We start from the raw sequence: 19,108 nt of genomic DNA, 5'->3' as shown, positions 1-19,108 counted from the left end.
ATTTCTCTCTTTAGGAAGTTTTTTATTATTTTTAGTTGAATACCTTTTAGGTAATGGAATGCATATTAAGTAATGGAAAAATGCACTCATTATTGATTACAAATATTACTACCAGGTACACTTGGAGAACAATAATTCTGTGGAAAACTTGAATAATAACCTCAACCAGTGAATTTTTAAAATAATTTTCTCAAAGATATCATGTCAGAATTATCTATTTGCTATACCTAAAACGTAAGTTTTCTGTAACAAGACTAAGAACACCCTCCTGAGTTTCATAGTGAATAATTAAGATAGATTTTTGAGGAAAAAACCCTATTATTTATATTTGAAATACAGTTTATTTTGTAACTTTAAAAGTCAGCATGTACCAGTTGTGTCATTTATGACAATCAAGCCATTGGAAATATATATTGAATTTCTTGAAAATCTTTCATCTCCCTTTTCCTAAAACATTAACTACAATAAATAAATAAGCAAGGTAACTATATATAAGCAATCACAGATAAGCTAAAATGAAGGTTTATCTCTGATTTAACCATATTTCAGTTGAAATATTTTAAGAAACATGAATTAGTCATTCCCCAAAAAATTAAGAACAGGATAACACAGTAGTCAAATAGAATGATCCACCCAAAATCGTGTAAAAGCGTGATGTTGACCTTATATTCAAGAATTTTTTTTAATAGTAGCAACAAGATAGAATTATTTAAATGGAGATGAATGGATCTAAATGAAAACTCCAAAGTTAGCAAAGTTTTTAACCTGTGTCCTTAGAAAATCTCAACTTAAAAAGTAAAAGAAATCATACAAACACATTCACATACACACTCAGACCCTGTAAAAACGTAAACATGACAATAAGAGATTTAAGCAAAAGAATATTAATTTAACATAGATTAAGTCTCTCATTTTGAATAAAACTGCATTTTAAATTTACAAAATTGTGCCCAGGACACTATCTTAAGAATATGTTGTATGCTTAGTCACATAATGTAATTGACATTTACAATAAACAAAGTGATGCTGGTTTCAGCAGATACTGTTTTAAACTACATTTACTACATTTAAGATCACTTAGTGTGCCATATTTTCTAAAAAATCGAGTTCTTTCATTAGCTGGTTGAGTGTATCTGTGTTTTTCTTTTCTCCTCTGCTGTTAGCAAGGTATTCTCTTTCTCGGAGTCTGTGTCTATCTAGAAATTATTACCATGATATATGAGTGTACTAGAATAATAAGGAGCCATTGATTTAAAGCACATTGTGGATATCAAAATCTTCAGATATTCATTTTTAAAACTGAGTTTATCCTCAACATGACTGAAATTTGCAATCTTTGAAACAGGAGGTATGCAAAACAGTCCTTTAAAAGATTCAGGGCAAGAGGAATACAACACAAGCTATAGAAAATATTACTTTAATTCAAAGTCTGGCTTAACTTCGGATATTTGAGAACTTCATTGTATTTGAAAACTCTGAGGGGGGGTGCTGGGTGCTGCTTTGTTCACCTTTAAACCTTACAAAACTTATCTGTAAATCAAGCTGCAAAGGAAACAGTCTGTTTTACCTAAAAGTTGCCATCTACAGTCAGGCACCTGGGCTCGGTTGCCAAGAGGAAGATAATTTAACTGTGCAAACTGCTAACAATCAAAATCTTTTTTATGAGCATGGAGGAATCACCTTATTTACACAATCAATAATTTGTTGTTAATATAATTGAAATTTTAAGAGTTTAATCCAAGAATCATTATTAGTTTAGATCAAATTTTTACAGAAATGGAAAGAATCATTCTATAGAGAAAAAGTCTCAATCATTGCCTGCGGTTTACAGCTGTGGAATCTCCAGTGTAAGCTTATACTCTGTCCCTTGTCATCACACAGTTGTGCATCTCTACCCTGCATCCTGTGTCCCCACTTCTCAATGCCTGTGCTCTAGAACCAGACAGCTCTTTCTCTGCGTTATTGTTAAGTTAACACCATAAAATTCTGGTGACACTGTTTGTAAGTTATTCAAAAGCAAATCAAATAGTCTGGTTAAAAATTTACTGTCACAGTTAAACCAAGTGAAACAAAGGCTCAGGCAGGTCAATAAAGGATCAGAGAGCAGGTCCAACAAGCCTGGGTCCTGAGGCTTTGTACAAAACATATGCCCTGTTACGAGCAGTGTCAATACCATATTTTGAGCCATAGGTTATCAAAGATTAGTGCTATTCATGTACAAATGAACATCCTGCCTTCCACCACCTCTCAATTTTAGATACCCTAGGACATCTGCAAATGGAGATTTGGAGGCCAGCTGATGACAGATATGACACAATTTTCATTATGTTCTGGAGAGACAGCTGGAGGCCAGGGAGAGCTTCTCTAAGGCAGATAGGATGGCACAAAGTGCTTATGTTAAACTTGTATACACAGTCAGTGAAGAGAGATTTAATGGAAGTGATTTGTGACCGTATGCTCTCTTATGATTATAATGGGCTAATACAGAGCTACCTTAGACTTGGAAACCTAAATTTCAGACAGCAAAATTAAAAAGGAATAAATAGTCATTCATGCTGCAGTAGCAGCAAACATTTCTCAGTTTTCCTTATGTGTTTGCTCAATCACTGTTCCAACACTTCAGGCTAAGAGACTTCTCTGCTTCTGAACTCATGCGCCCATGCTAAACTGGCAAGACTTGCTACCACACCTCAGTACTGTAGTGTACGTAAGTCTACTAGTCTGTGATCTGTTCAAGAAATAGCCTTTATACTTGCTGACTACTGTCTGTATGAGCATACTATTTTAAATCTAAATCCCTCACTTTTTTACATATTTCTTTTAAATATAAACAAAATATGTGAACTGCAAAATTTAACTGTCACACCTCTTAATTAATTTTCCTTTTTCGTTTGTGAAACAACTGTTTCAGTCCTCATTCTCTCCTCTTCCTCACTTCTAAGAGCTTCTCTCTTTGAAAATAAAACAAGTTCTTAGACAGGCGGGATAGTTAAATCAAAGCACGCTATATGGGTTGCAGACAATGACATTCAAAGAATGTCTATTCTTCAGCTAGTGCAGTTAGCTCAACTGAATTAATCATAAGTTATTCTTTTTGAGTTCAGTAAGGGTAGTGGTCTAGAGAGATGCATCAAAAGTCAGCATGCTTTTTGTCCCTTTGTTGGATTATGGCTCTGAGTTGCTTGAGGATTGTCTTTTAGCCATATTGAGGATGAATTCTGGTTGCTCCAAAGAAGGTTCTGGGTCCATTTTTAAATTGTTTTTATGGAGTCATGAATTGTCATTATCAGGGACACATACAAGCTTAAAAAAAACACATCTGACTGCAAGACGTATTTTGAGTGCCTTGAAGATTTTCACTGCCACAATTAGTTGCATTTGATATAATGAGACAATTGACTAGTTGTTGTCCTGCTACTTTTTGTAACTTTATAACCTGAAGGGAGCCTGAGAAATTTTACCTTAAAGAGTTTTTCTTCTCTGAGGAGCTGGTATTATGTCTTGACATTAGTAACACCTCCAGAAAATGAATTAATATGCCCTTATTTATTAAACATCTCATGCTTATCTTGGTTTTTTTTCACCTGATACCTAAAAGAATCACTTCTATACATGCTGACTCACTCTTTCCTGTCTAACATTGGATTCAGTACATCTAACTCTTGTCTAATTTGGGGTTTATGTATGGAAACTCATTTATGCATATAGTAAAATCTAAACTGTAGGTGGACTCCTTCTAGGATTTTCTGACACTGGTACCTATATTTAAAAGGAATCTCCCATATCATCTTGGAGGTTTCCTGAGAATGTAACTTCAGATATTCATATGCCATATCATGTGGTTAAAGGCATAGGAAAAATTATTTACATACTAACCTAGCAGTAGATATTTCTTGGGAAGTCAGAAGAACCAGTTGCACACCTGCTTTAATCTAAAGGAGCTTGAAAACACCTTTTTTTATATTCTAAGAAAGTACCACAACCACATTACCCTATAGTATGTCTGTGGTGTGCTCTATTCTTCAGCCTGAAAGCAAATCATTGTGAAGCTGAAAAATGCAAAACTTCAGACACTGAGAAAGTATTGTTATGTCAACTGATTGGAAAGGGAGAATGTTTTTTTTGTATCTGCTTTTTTAAGGTTCTGGTGGGGGGTTGGATTTCTTTGTTTGCTTGTTTAATTTAGGAATATTCTAATATTTAACACATGTGAACATAAAATAATTAAATGACAGAGAAAGTAGATATGGTATTCTCTTGAGGCTGACGTGAGCATGATATTGACTTTCCAGAAAGTGCACATTTCAGTGAAAGGAGTGGTTAAAACAGAAAGGAAATGGAGAGAAAGAATTAAAATTCAGCATGATAATAAGGTCTTCAAATGCATAGGGACTTTGTCATGGCAACTGGGTGACTTTTCCAAATTGATATCTGAATTTTGAAGGCTGAAGCAATCAGTAAACCTTGGCTTACATATGTCTACTAATTGTATCACATATTGAGGAAACTGAGGTCTAAAAAAGAAAATAATTAGTCTATGTTAAGTTAGTCACTGGAAAACAATGTTACTGGGGCAAGCAGTTTTTGGTTTGGTTGGTTTTGGTTGTTGATTTTTTTAGGTTTGTTGTTTTTTTTTTTAAGCTGTTACATAACAAAATAACTTAGAGAAAAGGGGAATTGAGAACAGAAGTATTGGAGAAGGTAGTCTGTTCAGGAGATTGATGAAAGCCAACTTAATTTCCTTTCTGAAATTTCCTTTCCTTACATCTGCCACATCTTCCTCTTTCACTGTGAATTTACATTTCGCGTAACACAACATTGCTTTTTTTCATATTTCAGAATAGGATAAAAATATTTCAAATTTAAAAGTCAAAAAGTCGTACAAAACAATTTTAAAAAAATGTACTTTTGAATTAATTTTTTTAAAGTATATACTGTTTTCTGGAGTGCCTCCTTTTTGTGATGTATTTTTTGGCTAAATTGTCTACTGTAAAAGGGGACACCAGGTTTTCTTGAAAACAATAACAATCCAGTTATCTGGGTCTGATTTGAAATAATAGACTTGTCTGTCAGTTTTAACTTTGAGATATAGGGCATGCAATACTACAGAGACTTGATTCTCTCTTAATAATCACAGTTTATAACACCTGAAGCCCCAAGCACAGGAAAGACATGGACCTGTTGGAGCAGTTCCAGAGGAGGGCCAGAAAAACTATTGCAGAGATGGGACACCTCCCATATCAAGACGGGATGAGAGAGTTGGGATTGTTCTTCCTAAAAAGAGAAGGGTTCGTGGAGACCTCATGTGTCCTGTCACTACTTGAAGGGTGTTTATAAGAAAAATAGGCATAAAGGTTTCAGCAGGGCCTGTTGTGATAGGACAAGGGGTGATGATTTTAAACTAAAATAGATTCAGACTAGACATAAAGAAAAAATCCTTTACTGTGAGGGTGGTAAAACACTGGTACAAATTGCTCAGAGAGGTAGTCAATGTCCCATCCCTGGAAATATTTAAGGTAGGTCAGATGCAGCTCTGAACAACCTGATCTAGTTGAAGATGTCACTGCTCATTGAATGGGCTAGACAATCTTTAAAGGTCCCTTCCATACTCAAAACATTCTATGAGTCTATGATCTTATGATTCACCAGATGACAGAAATTAGACTGCTGTCAAACATTCGAACTACATTAATTACTTTTTTTTCTAGTAATGATCAGCTAAGGTCATTATATAAAAAAGTTCATATCACCATCTAGTAGAAGAATACACAATTTCAATGAGTTTAAGAGTCTTCTCCATAAAATTTATATCATGTAACTGACTCAGGATTTTCTAAATCCAGATAGTGTTAAAAAGTCTGAAAATATTTTTAGAAAATAGGGCATAAATTCTGGGCTTAAAACCATAAAATATTAACATTTTAGCTGCTATGATGTACTCCCTCAAATGCAAATGTTAATACTGCTGTAAGCAAGACAGCTGAAGGATGTGAAACAAGGTCTGCACAGAAAGATAATATCCTTTATTAGACAAAATGTTATGAGTGGAAAAAACCAGGTTTTTTTCATATACTATTTCTTATTCATGTTTAGTGTTTGCCTTTTCAGTATGTTGATCTTGTCTCAGTACAGAGAAAGCTTGTTTCTTTGTTTTGTTTTGGTTGAGGTTTTTTGTCTGTTTTTCTTGATTGATTGTTTGTTTTCCTAAAGATGCTATCTCTTCTCACATGCCATGTTTCATGAAATATGTGAGACATGGTGGTAGAGCTGTCTCATGTTGTAGTTTGAAAGGTTGTAATATGTTGATGGTGTAATATACAGTAATGTTTCAAGATTAAAGATCCAAAATACTGCTTTTAGGTTGCAGAAATCAGCCAGGTTTCATGTCTAGCAATTTATCTGTAGTGTACAGCAAACCTGTGTAAGGTTTCTATCCTGCTCCCTTCTTTGAAGCACAGAGTTATTGGCAAAGTCCTATACATTAACCACAATGATTTTCATATACTTCCTGACTATTAAGGAGAGATTGAAAATAATTTAAACATATCGTCTAGCTACTACTTTCATTGTGTAACTAAATGACTTATGAATCAGTGTTAATGAAACAGACGGCAGGTTTACCAAGCTGTCCACCTGAAGGGCCATCCTTTCATTCTGGGTTTAGCTGTTCCAGTTTTGTCTTTACCATAAACTCAGCTATCCAGATTTTAATATTATATTTACTCTTTTGTAAGTTGCCTTTGGAAAGTAAAAAGAACAAGAGACTAGCAAAAAAGTCATAGAATATGAAATTTACCTGTCCCCAGTGATAGCCTCAATCCGTCATTCATCTGAAGGTTTACTTCCCCTGATATTTCTGCCTACTCAGTTACCACACATGTACCATTTTATTTTATGACCAATTTTCCCTTTATGATTTGGCCTTATTAGCTTTTTTAAGATAATGGAAGTGGTTTTATTCACTTCAACAGACTTTCCACAGATTAGATTGTGCATGGGCTCATAAAGGACAAGACAGTCATCAGGAATAGTCATCATGGATTCAACAAGTGGAAGTCATACTTGACCAACTTGATAGACCTCTATGGTGAAATAAGGGGCCTAGTAGATGGGTGAAGAGCAGTGGATATTGTCTACTTGGACTTCAGGAAGACCTTTGACACTGTCTTCTATAAGGTCCTTACAGATAAGCATGTTCATGTATGATCAAAGAATGACATGAAGTCTAGTCAGAGACTCGTAACTAGCAGTGTACCCCATGGGTCAGTACTGGGTTCAGCCCTGTTTATTATTTTCATTAATAATCCAGATGATTGTGCAGAGAGTAGCCCTCAGAAAGTTTCTTGGTGACACAAAACTGTGAGGAGTGGCTAATATGCCAAAGGGTCATGACACTCTCCAAAGGGACCTCAACAGGCTGGAGAAATTAACAGGAAGCTTATGGAGTTCAAAAAGGGGAATTGCAAAGTCCTGCACCTGACAAGGAACAACCTCATGTAATATATATGCTGGGGGCTGCCTAGCTGAAAAACAGGCAGAAAACACCTTGAAGAAAGGTGGGTGAACACAAACAGGAACCAGCAATATGCCCTTACCTCAAAGAATGCAAATGGTATCCTGGGCTGCATTAGGCAAATTATTGCCAGTAGGTTGAGGGAAGTGGTTCTTCTCCTTTATTCAGTACTGGTGAGGCCACATCTGGAACCCTGTGCCCAGTTTTGAGATCCTCAGTACAAGACAGACAATGAACATAGTGTAGAGAGTCCCACAAGGAGCATATGGATGGAGGAGAAAAGGGCAGCTCACATATGAGAAAAGGATAAGAGGGTTGGGATAGTTCAGTCTTAAGAAGAGAAGGCTCAGAGAAGTTGTCATTAATATCTATGAATACCCAGAGGGAAGTTCTAAAGAAGAAGTATCCAAGGATTTTTAAGGTGTTACCCAGTGACTGAAACAGAGGCAACATGCACAAAATGGAACACAGAAGGTCCCATACGAATATTAGAAATGTGTTTCCTTTGAAGGTGACTGATCATTGGCACAGGGTGCCCATAAAGACTGTGGATTCTCCCAACTTGGAGATATTCAGAAGCTCTTTAGGTATGGTCCTGGACATCCAGTTCTAGATGGCCTTGCTTGAGCAGGGAGGTTGGATCAGATGACCTCCAGAGGTCCCTTCCAACTCTAACCATTCATTGATTTTGTCGCTGGGATAAATGCAAAATATTGCCATCCACTTTTCATTAGCATGAAAGAGATTATGTAAATTTACTGTAAAATACTGTTATGAGTAATACAAAATGGATTTAAGCCTTGAATGTAGACAAAAAGGAATATGTGTAATTTCATTATTAAAATTTCACCCTTGAAATATATCTGTTCATCACCTTGTGTCAAAATTCTGTCATCTGTGTTCATTGAAATGGACAGTAATTAAATACATGGTATTATCTGTCTTTTCTTTGTGTGTGGAACAATTTTTCTCATGTAAAATTCAGGAAAACGAAATAATAAAGTCACATAGGCAGAAGAAGACTATAATGATATTGCTGGATTTTAACTAATTTTTGTTATTTCAGAGTTTTGCATAAGAAGAAAATAACTGTGTCCTGCTATCAATCCTCATTAGAAGCCTTTCATATGAAATAGATATGATTTTCACCTTTATACAGTATGTAAATTAGATTACTGTGATCCACAACTATACACCATCCCTGGTAGCTGTCTGCATTTTGATCAGCTAGACATTTCTTGTTTATACATTAGTAACCTGTTGGGAAAAGACTCCAGAATTTGCTAAACAATTAAAATTCAAAATAGGTTACAGTAGTACAATACATGAACATAGTACCTGATTTAACATAATGGACTAGGCCTTGAAAAATTCCAGTACCTCATTTTTAGACACAGATTATAATGAGAACAGAAACTGACACAATATAAATCAGTATGACATGATTCCTTGAACACAAGGGGAATAGGAGAGGTGAAAAATTAAAATCTCAAGACATTCTCATTAGTCTGAAGACTGAAAAACTGTGACTGTACTGGGCCACTATAACAGAATCAAAGAGGAAAAAACTCTTTCAGTTTGTCAAGCACTTTGAATAACAAAGTAAAACTAACTTGCAGAGAGATCTTTTATGCTAAGTGAGACACAAACATTCCATCTTAGCAGTTTTCATTTCCATTGACCTGATCTGGAATTGGATCTATGTCCTTGAGCAATACATTTGGGAGTTCTGAGTAATATGTAGAGTAAGGTAACTTAGCAATATTCCTATGTTAGTAGTAAATACTCTTTTTTACTTGAATTTCCTCTACTAAATAGAACAAAAAGATGAGGAATAATATTAATAAAACATTGTCACTGACAAAAAATAAAAGACACACTTCATTCTTAATGATGGGAGAGTTGTCTTCTCTTGTCATTCTACAAAATAATTTATTCTCAAGTCTTTTACTAGAACACATTAGGTTTTCTAACTAATATTATGCTTATAAAAAAGTTTACTTATACTTTGGTTATTTATAGTAATATTCATTAACTAGTATGAGTAGCTGCATCAGTAGTTTTTTTCCCATTATCTTTGTTTCTTTAATACTTTAATGGGATGAAATGTAATGGAAGTGAATATAATTTTGAGATGCATATAATTTCTTATGAGCAGTAATTGATGATTCTTAGGGAGAGGTTATGCAATGCTATTTGAAATTTGTGTTATTAATGTTGAGATTCATGTTACATTGCTAAAGAGGTAACAGACCCTCACCAATATTATCCAGTGTTTCTGAGTATGACTATTTTTTCTTATTGATTCTTTTGGTTGTTTATACTTTTCAGATTTTCTTAAGATTTTCAGTTCTGCGCACTAAGAGATTCTAATGAATCATTTTTTCAGTTGCTTAAAGTTGTTTGGCATTTCCTAACACAGATGACTTTATTCTAAGTGTAAATTTTTTGTCCGTTTGTTGCAAATGTGAAGTCAAGTAAAACGCTATGGAGTTTGTTGGCAATATATTTTGTCTACTCCAAATCTCCTAGTAAAGTCACCTCTGTACAGTGACATGAGACATAATATGGTAACACTCTTCAGTTTAGGAGCAACATTGAACTTTTTAAACTTAGAGGGAATGAAGCCAAAGCCAAAAGGCTCAGAGACGTAATAAAGGTTTTATGTCTTAACTAGTTGCTAGGTATTAGCTGAATGATCAAATTTATTAATAATAAATTTATTTCATTGGTATTGCAACAAAATTGTGTTTAAACTGAATTTTACCAGTTAGAATTTGAATTGACTATGAGCAAAGACTGACTGCAAAACTATTTAAAGCTATTTTTGCAGACTCTTTCTGCCCTATTTGTGAGGGTAAATAATCTTTTCTTTCAAGTGTGGTTTCCAACTTTATGGGGTGGATTAACAATGCACATGACAAGTGACAGATGGAAGTTGAAATCTTCTCTGCTCTCAATAATGATCTCCCAAATGGTACTTAGGAGAAAAAAGGAGAAGAAAGAAAAAGGTGAGAAGATGAAATTGTTTGGTAAATCCCATAATATAATGTTTATATAATTTTTAATGATAACATAAATTAACATCAAAATAAATGTGTTCAGAATACCTTGTTTTTTTAATTTGGTATTTTAAAACTTCTAAATTATTAGATTAACCACAAGAGATTACCATATAGTCTTAACTTTTAAGATGAGATTTATGTTTAGGAGTACTTACACAGCCCATTCTTTTCTAATTAATAGAACAGCCAAAAACAAATTAAAACTACCACTAACAATGAAAATTAAAAAAATATCCTTAAACTTAATATTCAACTAAATACTAATAGAATACAATTAACGACAGCAAAAATTGCTTCTGATCACCCATCTTTTTATACTGTTGCTATTGACTACACCAAGTTTCATGAGCATACTTCCGAATTGTGACAGACAGATAAAAAATAAAAAAATTAAATTGTAAGTTGTTATTAATCTTTGCATGTGATAGTTTGAAATAGGATCTGTAATGTTCTGCAATATGAACTAACCTGTATTGACAGTAAAGAACAGAAATAAATGAAGTACAAGCATATGTCCTGTTCTGCTAACTGTTTCAGGATAGTAATGGAAGGAAGGAAGGAAGGAACGAAGGAAGAAAGGAAGGAAGGAAGGAGGGAGGTTACCTGTGTTACGTAGAATATTTTTTAACAGTTATCAAAATAAAATGTAAGCCTTGACTGACATTATTGCATACTAAGTAGCCTATGTTCCTGTTTAGTTTCTAGCCATTTAATAAATATATGCCTACATATATGCATAGATATTCATGAGCATCACATATATACAATAAAGAAACAATTATTGTCTATATATTAGTTTGAATTCTGAATGTTACCTGTATTTAGTACATTGACCCGTTCCAAAAACCAGGGCAAAAAGGTTGACAGCATGATATCAGAAATCAACATAAGTTAAAAATTATGTGCACAGAAAGTCTTGAAAATTTTGTAAAACAAAGCAGCTCAATATCAGGCTTTATAGTTTGAAGGTATTGTAACTTCATGTGTCTATAACTGACAGAGCAAAAGCTCCATAGGTAGATTAGGACTGTGTCTCTGAGTTAATAGGCTGAAAAACATAATCTCGGCATATGTATTTCATGCTTCTATCTTGCAACACTGTCTAATACTTTTTCCTTATGAAAAAAATATACTTTTTTTTTTCCTTTATAAGTTTGTTAAATCTTGTTCACTTGAACTTAGGAACACTTACATCTCATGAACTTATAGAAATACACGGTTCAAAGTACTATTTACGACACCATATTTAAGACACCCCAGAATTACCTTAGACAGCCAAGAGAGAGTTACTGTTGCTGCTCACAGCAGGCTGACAGACTGGATGTAGAGAGAATAATAGAATTTTTTTGTCTATGTTTATGTTCAGTATATAAGACAGCTAGACTGAATAGAAAGAGAAAATGATGTGCCACTAATCCTCAAGAGAAGTGCCAGTTCAGATATAAGCTGTCAGGAAATTGTTCCCTTTACAATAGAGAATTTAGACTTACTCTTCTAATAATCTATCTGTACTCTATGTAGCACTTGCTCAGTATTGTGGCTATTCTGTCTATTGCATTTCATAATTTCTAAAATAGTGGACTCTTGCTGTCCTTCTAGCCATATATATTTAAACTTCAATTTCTACTTCTGTTGCAAACCTAAAAGTCTCTTATCATTAAAGATTACAGTTTCTGAGCAGGATAAGTAGCATGCAGAGATTCAAAAAGGAGTAACATGCAAGGATATCCTCTAGGCATCATTTCCTCTCTGTTTACAGTGATGTACGCTGGAAATGACATAGCTTTTGTTTCAAGAGCTGAACATCTCTCTAGCTAGCTATTTATCCACCTAACTAGCTATCTGTTTGTCTGTCTATCTATCTATCTACCTACCTATCTATCTATAAATATATTTATTATATATATGCAGACATAAAATTATACATAATTTCTGTTTCTGTCTACTGCATATATGTAGGTACAAAGACATTTAAATATTTGACTCACAAACAATTATACATGATATATTATGTCTTTTTTTTCCTGGATTATGTTCATTTAGAGATTGATGCTTTCTAGATAACTTTCTAGGCCACTAAATGGAAACATTTGTGTTTTCTTACATACATCTACCTTGAGTTTCAAGGTAAAGGTTCAAAGGTTCAAATCAAACTTGTTTACAAATGTATGTCTAGGAAGACATAATATCAGTGCTGGTCCTCATTGTAGTTTCACATAATAATGAGCTATAGCTCTCTCCTTCTTGCCATGCTACTGAATGTAGCTGTGTACCAAAGTAATTATTTATTATTATCTCAAATTAACATGTATTTATAATATGCACATATTTTATTACAGCTGGTCTTTTGTCTTATTTAACTGCCATGCAGATACTTAGCTAGTAGATTGGAATTCATTTTTCCCAGTATCATGATACATTGATTCATGTTCTGGAACCTTCACATGGGAAATTTATCTGAATTTACTTCTATAATCCAATACCACATTACAATATGTGCATGAAATATTCCCCCCTCCATGAACTTATCTCGTATTTATGAAATAACTAATTTCCCTGTTTTCCATAAAATTTCCCAGTACTGTAAATCCTGTCTTAGAAAACCATACTGTTTATTTTCAGTAGTGGCAATACAAGGAGGTAATAGAATTAGAAGTGTTAAGGTCTAAGTTTAGCTTGTTGAGTTTATATCTTTCATAATGAACACAAGTATCTAAGTAAAAGTAGAAATTAATAACAGAGTACTGAACCAATGACTGTAGAAGTAAGAGCTGGTCAGATATTTGAAGACCCCACATTAACCAGATGTAAGACCCCCTGTCATGCTACACTGTCTGCCTCAGAAACTGAGCACGCTGGTGTGCTGTCAAATGCTTAGTCTTGAGTGAGTAACTGCCGATCTACATAGAGCTGAATGCCATTTTATAAAACTATTGAGCACTTTTTAAATACACAGAGGGTATTTAACCCCAGAAGAGGTAGTCTATAATTTTAAGTTGTTTATCTTCTGGCAGGACTAGGGTGTGTGTATTTTTTTACAGACTGTTTTTACCAGCATTACACTAGCTTAGCCTACTTTTTAGTGATACAGTGCTATGGTAAAAGTTAAATTGCATTATGTCATAGCAGTTTACATTGTCCTACTAAAGGCTGGTACAATGTGAAACCAGAAGGACTAATTATACACATTTTCTTCAACTTGAAAGTTTTCAATCAACTAGCTTGGTAAAATATGTAATAATAAAAAATACAGCACAGTGATATGTTTCTAATAAAAAAAAAAATATATTTTTTAAATAATTGTTTCCTAAATGCATTTGGCACAGTATGATTACAAATTTAATCTCACAAGTTTTACACTACCATTATAATAAAGTTACTCATTTTCAGATCCATTAAGTTAACCACTTTCCAGCTATAGTGAGAAAGTCAAAGTGATCTTATATAAGACAGTAGGTGAAGTACATTGATTTATCATTTTCTATTTTAAGATATATTCTATAGCATTTCCTCAGGTTGTATAAATTGAGTTTTTACTGACAAGAAACAGCATCCAACTGCTGATCTGGACAATGGGAAATATGATGCCACATGATATTTGTAACAAAATATTTCAGAAACATAGATAAGCTTGACGGTATTTGATCCTTTTTCTATGTTTAGGGATAGATTTTTCCTGCCTAGAATAAAACATCTAATTCACACTGTAAGGTTATATGGAATGTGTGAACATCATCTTCATTCAGGTTATCTGATAGAGGACATTTTACATTCAAAAGATGATAATAAGTAAGGGGGGAAAGTGGTAAACAACACACAGAGACAGAAAAACAGTAGACAAAGGCTAACGGAGGCAATGTGTGTTTCGTCTCCCCCCACACCCCAAATTTCCCATCATTAATTGGTAAGTCATTAAGAAACTGTAGGCAAAGCTTTGGAGGGGACTAACCTGACCTTGATAACTGGTACAAAGAGGAGAAACAGGAGAAACCTGAGGAATAGGGATATCACAGGGCAAAATTGTGCACAATTTATTAAGGAAAGATTAGGGGAAGAAGATTGAAGGGAAACAAATAGGAGGAAATGGGTACAGAAGGGGCAGGTCAGGTGTAAAATAGGGCTGGTCATCATGGTTGTCCAGCAGAACCCTGTACCTGAGCACTTCAGTCTGCCCTGTCTTATTAAATCTTCTTTTAACAACTTCTCTGAGCAATCTCACTCCCTATCTCACTTGTGCCAGTGCAGTAAAAGTTCAAATGCCAGCTGCTGGGGGCACTGATGAAAGGAGACTGACAGTAGGTTCCCCCTGGTCTGTGGTCCTAGCTACTGGAATCAGTGGGGTCATTAAGGTCCAGCCATTGAGCTGGAAGTGGTGTGTGTGTCCCAAAAACAGCTATCGAGAGGATGGGTATGAGTGAGGAAAGTGAGTAGTTCAGCAGTGGCAGCCAGACAGGCACTGTGAGTCACAACGTGTGCCAGGTGCCAGGTGCTGGGGGCTGGTATCTATTCCTGCCCCCAAACCTAGTCTGCATGGGGTGTGCTGGCAAACTCTAAGCTGAGACCAGCTGAGGAGTATAAAACCCCAGGTCTTGGCAGGGTTATCAGGTGGGCAGAGGGTCTATGCTGTTATTCAGGAGGACCCACAGCGTGGAGTACCTGTGGGACAAGTGTTTGAGTACATGTCTTCAATAAGCACTCAGCAGGACCAGCCAGTGAGTCGGGGACCCATGAGGTAGGTAAGGGGGGCTGGAATCTTGGCAGGAGTGCTAGGCAGGCAGAGGGGTCATGCTGCTACTCAGGCGTATGCTTGTGAACCTGGGCAGTGTGGTGTGTGTGCTGCACTAGTGACCTTCTGCCTCTGCCAGCCCAAGAGGAGGAGGGGACATGGCTGTGAATACCTGTGCCTGATGTGAGTCCTGAATGTGGGGGCTGCTGGGGTCAGCGCCTTGTCTGTGGTTGTTTGTGTGACATGTCTTCTGTGTGTTTGTGTAAAACTCACCACTGGTTGAAATGACAGCGGCAGCCACATCCCTCAGACTGACTAGAGATCACAGGTGTCTGAGCACCAGGATGTACAGGAGGAATTCTTGGTCTGGAGTTGCTGGAGGTGGTAGCCACAATCCCTTAACATTAAGAGTGGCTTGTAGAAGATAATCTAATATGGGTGCATCCTAGTTAAATTTAGACTACTGACTTTTGCAAGGAAATCCTCTATGACAAAAGACTGGATTCCAGAGGCTATTCCAATCACCTGAATCAACTGAAGTAAGCTTAATTGAAAGGTAGACTAAATATTATGATTACAGTTGTTTCTAGCATTACTAATGATAGAGACCGAGATCCTATTTATGCAAATAGATGCCATGTATTAATTGATCAATTAAAAAATTAATAGTATAAATTTCATATTCATATTTGAATATAAATGTTTGTAAACACATAAATTAATCAGATCCTGAGCTTGAGTTCTTATAAGCTTTATTTGCAAATATATCTCTCTATGGAACTTCATATTCCCCCAGTGCCACATATATCCAAAGTAATGACTTAAATGTAATAAAAACAGTAATGATAGAGAGACAAAAAAATCAGAAACATTTAAATTTAAACTCCATGGACATATTTTTTTCAAATGCAACTGGAATATAAATCAGCAAAGAACTTGTCACTGGGATTTCTGAAAAGGCCCAGTGTGGAAAATGTGAACATGTTAACTGCTCATACAAAAGGCTTTTCCATCATAATCAAGCAAAATAAGCAGACTGCCTGGCTGATATCTCAATGCATTCAGTTTGGTCTCATCCAATTGCTTATTTAACTCCTAGACATGGCAAGGAGTTTAAAAGCAAATTAACATTGTGTCATTTCTGTTTCACGAAACTTGAGTCAAGCAAATTGCCCTCCAGGTGTGTCCTGAATAACGTGTTGGCTGGTTTTCTTCCAAAGGAAATTAGTGATCTACACTGCTTGAGAAAATGATTTACAATGTATTGAAATATTTTCAGACAGATACTGATTTGAACACAGAAACGAGCAGTCACCACTCAGAACAGTTATTGCATTCACTCATATGCAAGAGAATTATAACACCACTCTATTAATATTCAGAGTTGGTACAAAAATGAAAAATATTCTAAACAAAAGCCTCATTTTCCTGATTTTGTTCATATTTTCACAGTTTTTCAGAGTTGAATCATTTGGTTTGTTTTACACACTTCTGTGCCTAACAAACTACATGAGAGTAATGGATAATTCTGGCATGTTGTAAAGGATTTGGTACCACCAGGAGGGGTACAGCATCTACAGCGGAGAAATTTGAGGAAGTCAGTTTTTCTTTCACTGCTGGTTACACCACCCTGCACCTTTTCCCATGCCGCATTTGCAATGAGGTAAACGCCAGTGCCTGGAGCAGAACCTGTGTAAGAGTGATTGCAACATAATAAATAGGATATAATTCCAAGTGTATCATTTCTCAAAGAAAAATATATATCTGGATATGATTAATTGCCCTTTCTGGATGCTGGTATCCCTCCACTGATGATAAAGGGAATTACAATGCTTCACTAAGATTCATTGCTTAACTCTTCCTTAAAAGGTGAAACAAATTCCACCCAATAAAGGGAAAAAAAAGAATATTTTAGATTCAGGTAAAATCAATCGTACAGGCACCATAAAATATAACTCTACATCTTTCAGAGTAAGTATAGACAGCTTTTCAAGTTACAAATCAGAACTGAAAAATTAATTCACTGGTTATTATATTTATCTTAAGGTTATTCGTATAAGTCCATTCGTGGATGTACGAGTAGCATAAAATCAATTACATTAGATGAAGTTTATCTGGACTCATGGAAGGACCTGGGTAGGAAGTTAGGAAAGTGAAAGATGCAAGTGCTGTGTTGGCAGAGAAATATGCCCTTTGAAAACAGCATTTTAATAGCATGACTACATATCAAGAAATCCTCTTTGGAAGGATACACTTTATGGTAATCAGTGCAGGTACATCAGGACACTGTCCTTCATGTATAAACCAGGGATGCTTCCCATGATGGTGTGAATTCAACACCAATGTCTATCAAATGTCTGTCACCTCAGGAGCTGAAATGCTCTTTTCTTCACAAACGGCATACGTGATTTACCTCTGAAACAAGCTAAGGTAATTTCAGGGTGGGCACATTATGAGAATTTAATTTTCAAGTTTATTAAACAAAATGTCACTGTGTATTTAGGAATAGCATTTACAGATAATGAGCATTGCTTATCATTTGTTAAATAACTTGGTTTGTGAAAGAGCAATGTATCAATTTTTATCAATATGAAAGTGTCTATATCAGTTGCTTATGCAGACCAAAAAGAAAGAGCTAAATTATTCTAACCTCCTCAAACTGAACCTCATGCAACTCAATTAGCCTACTGTAGTAAAGTAGTCAAATCTATTTGCAAAATTTTTAGCCTTGTAGCAATAAATAGTTGAAAAATAGACTGGTAGAGAATTGGTGCTTAGTAGAGTCTCATACAGAAATGAAAAGACTTGTGGAGATGAATCTCATTATTCCAGATTTGCTCTATACAAAATTATTTGATTACAGTTAACCAAAGAGACAAAAAAGCTCTCTATAGGTTTTAGGCTGTGGAATAGTAAGAGTATATTTCAGAGGAACATAAAATAACAGAAAAGGAATATTAACATTGAAATTGTTAACAGTATCTTAGAAAGGAGATGAGAGTCATGATTTATAATCTCTCTTTTAACTGTCTGTGAGTCAGATAATATTGCTTTTCCACATCAAATTATTGTGTAATAAAAATCTTCTGATCAGTTCAAATGGAATTTTCCATTAGGTACAATCTGAAAAAAAGATCTTCTAGTTTGCAATCTATGATTGCATATAATTTTTATTAAATTTGTTATCAAATTTTGCATAGGTAGAATGTTTTCTGAACTTTTCAATACTTAACATGACTTTCATATCCTGTGAATTCTGAGTGCCATCAGCTAATATGTAACAGATGCAACAAAAAATGACATTGACATACAGTATGTATCAATCTGGTATAAGGTAATAATAGATATAAATGTTTGTAATTTCAATTTGTTAATGGATGTTAGAAGCATCTGCTGCCTCCAGCAGCTCTGGGTCTGGGGATTTATTCTGCCCAGCCACTGTGTCCAGCCAGCCCTGAAACCTCTGGATTTCCACCCAAGAGAAATGGATGCAGCTGATACTTTTCTGCTTGTAGGTTCAATCAGCAGCGAGGCTGAATGTGTATCATACACACACACAGAAGACAGAGACATGGAGGGTCATGCAGAGAGCCACAGACAAGATGCTGCTCATAGCAGCCCCCACACTCAGGACTCACATCAGACACAGGCACACACGAACATGTCCCCTCCTCCTCTTGGGCTGGCAGAGACAGAAGTTCACTAATGCAGCACACACACCACACCACACTGCCCAGATTCACAAGCACATGTACATTCATGGATCCTCTGATCACTGGCACAGCATCGCTGCCTGCTTGGCAC

This window comes from Manacus vitellinus, unplaced genomic scaffold, assembly GCF_001715985.3.
Source record: "Manacus vitellinus isolate BGI_N305 unplaced genomic scaffold, ASM171598v3 scaffold_2_pilon, whole genome shotgun sequence".
Classification (NCBI taxonomy): Eukaryota; Metazoa; Chordata; class Aves; order Passeriformes; family Pipridae; genus Manacus; species Manacus vitellinus.
Note: the sequence above shows the minus strand (reverse complement) of the source record.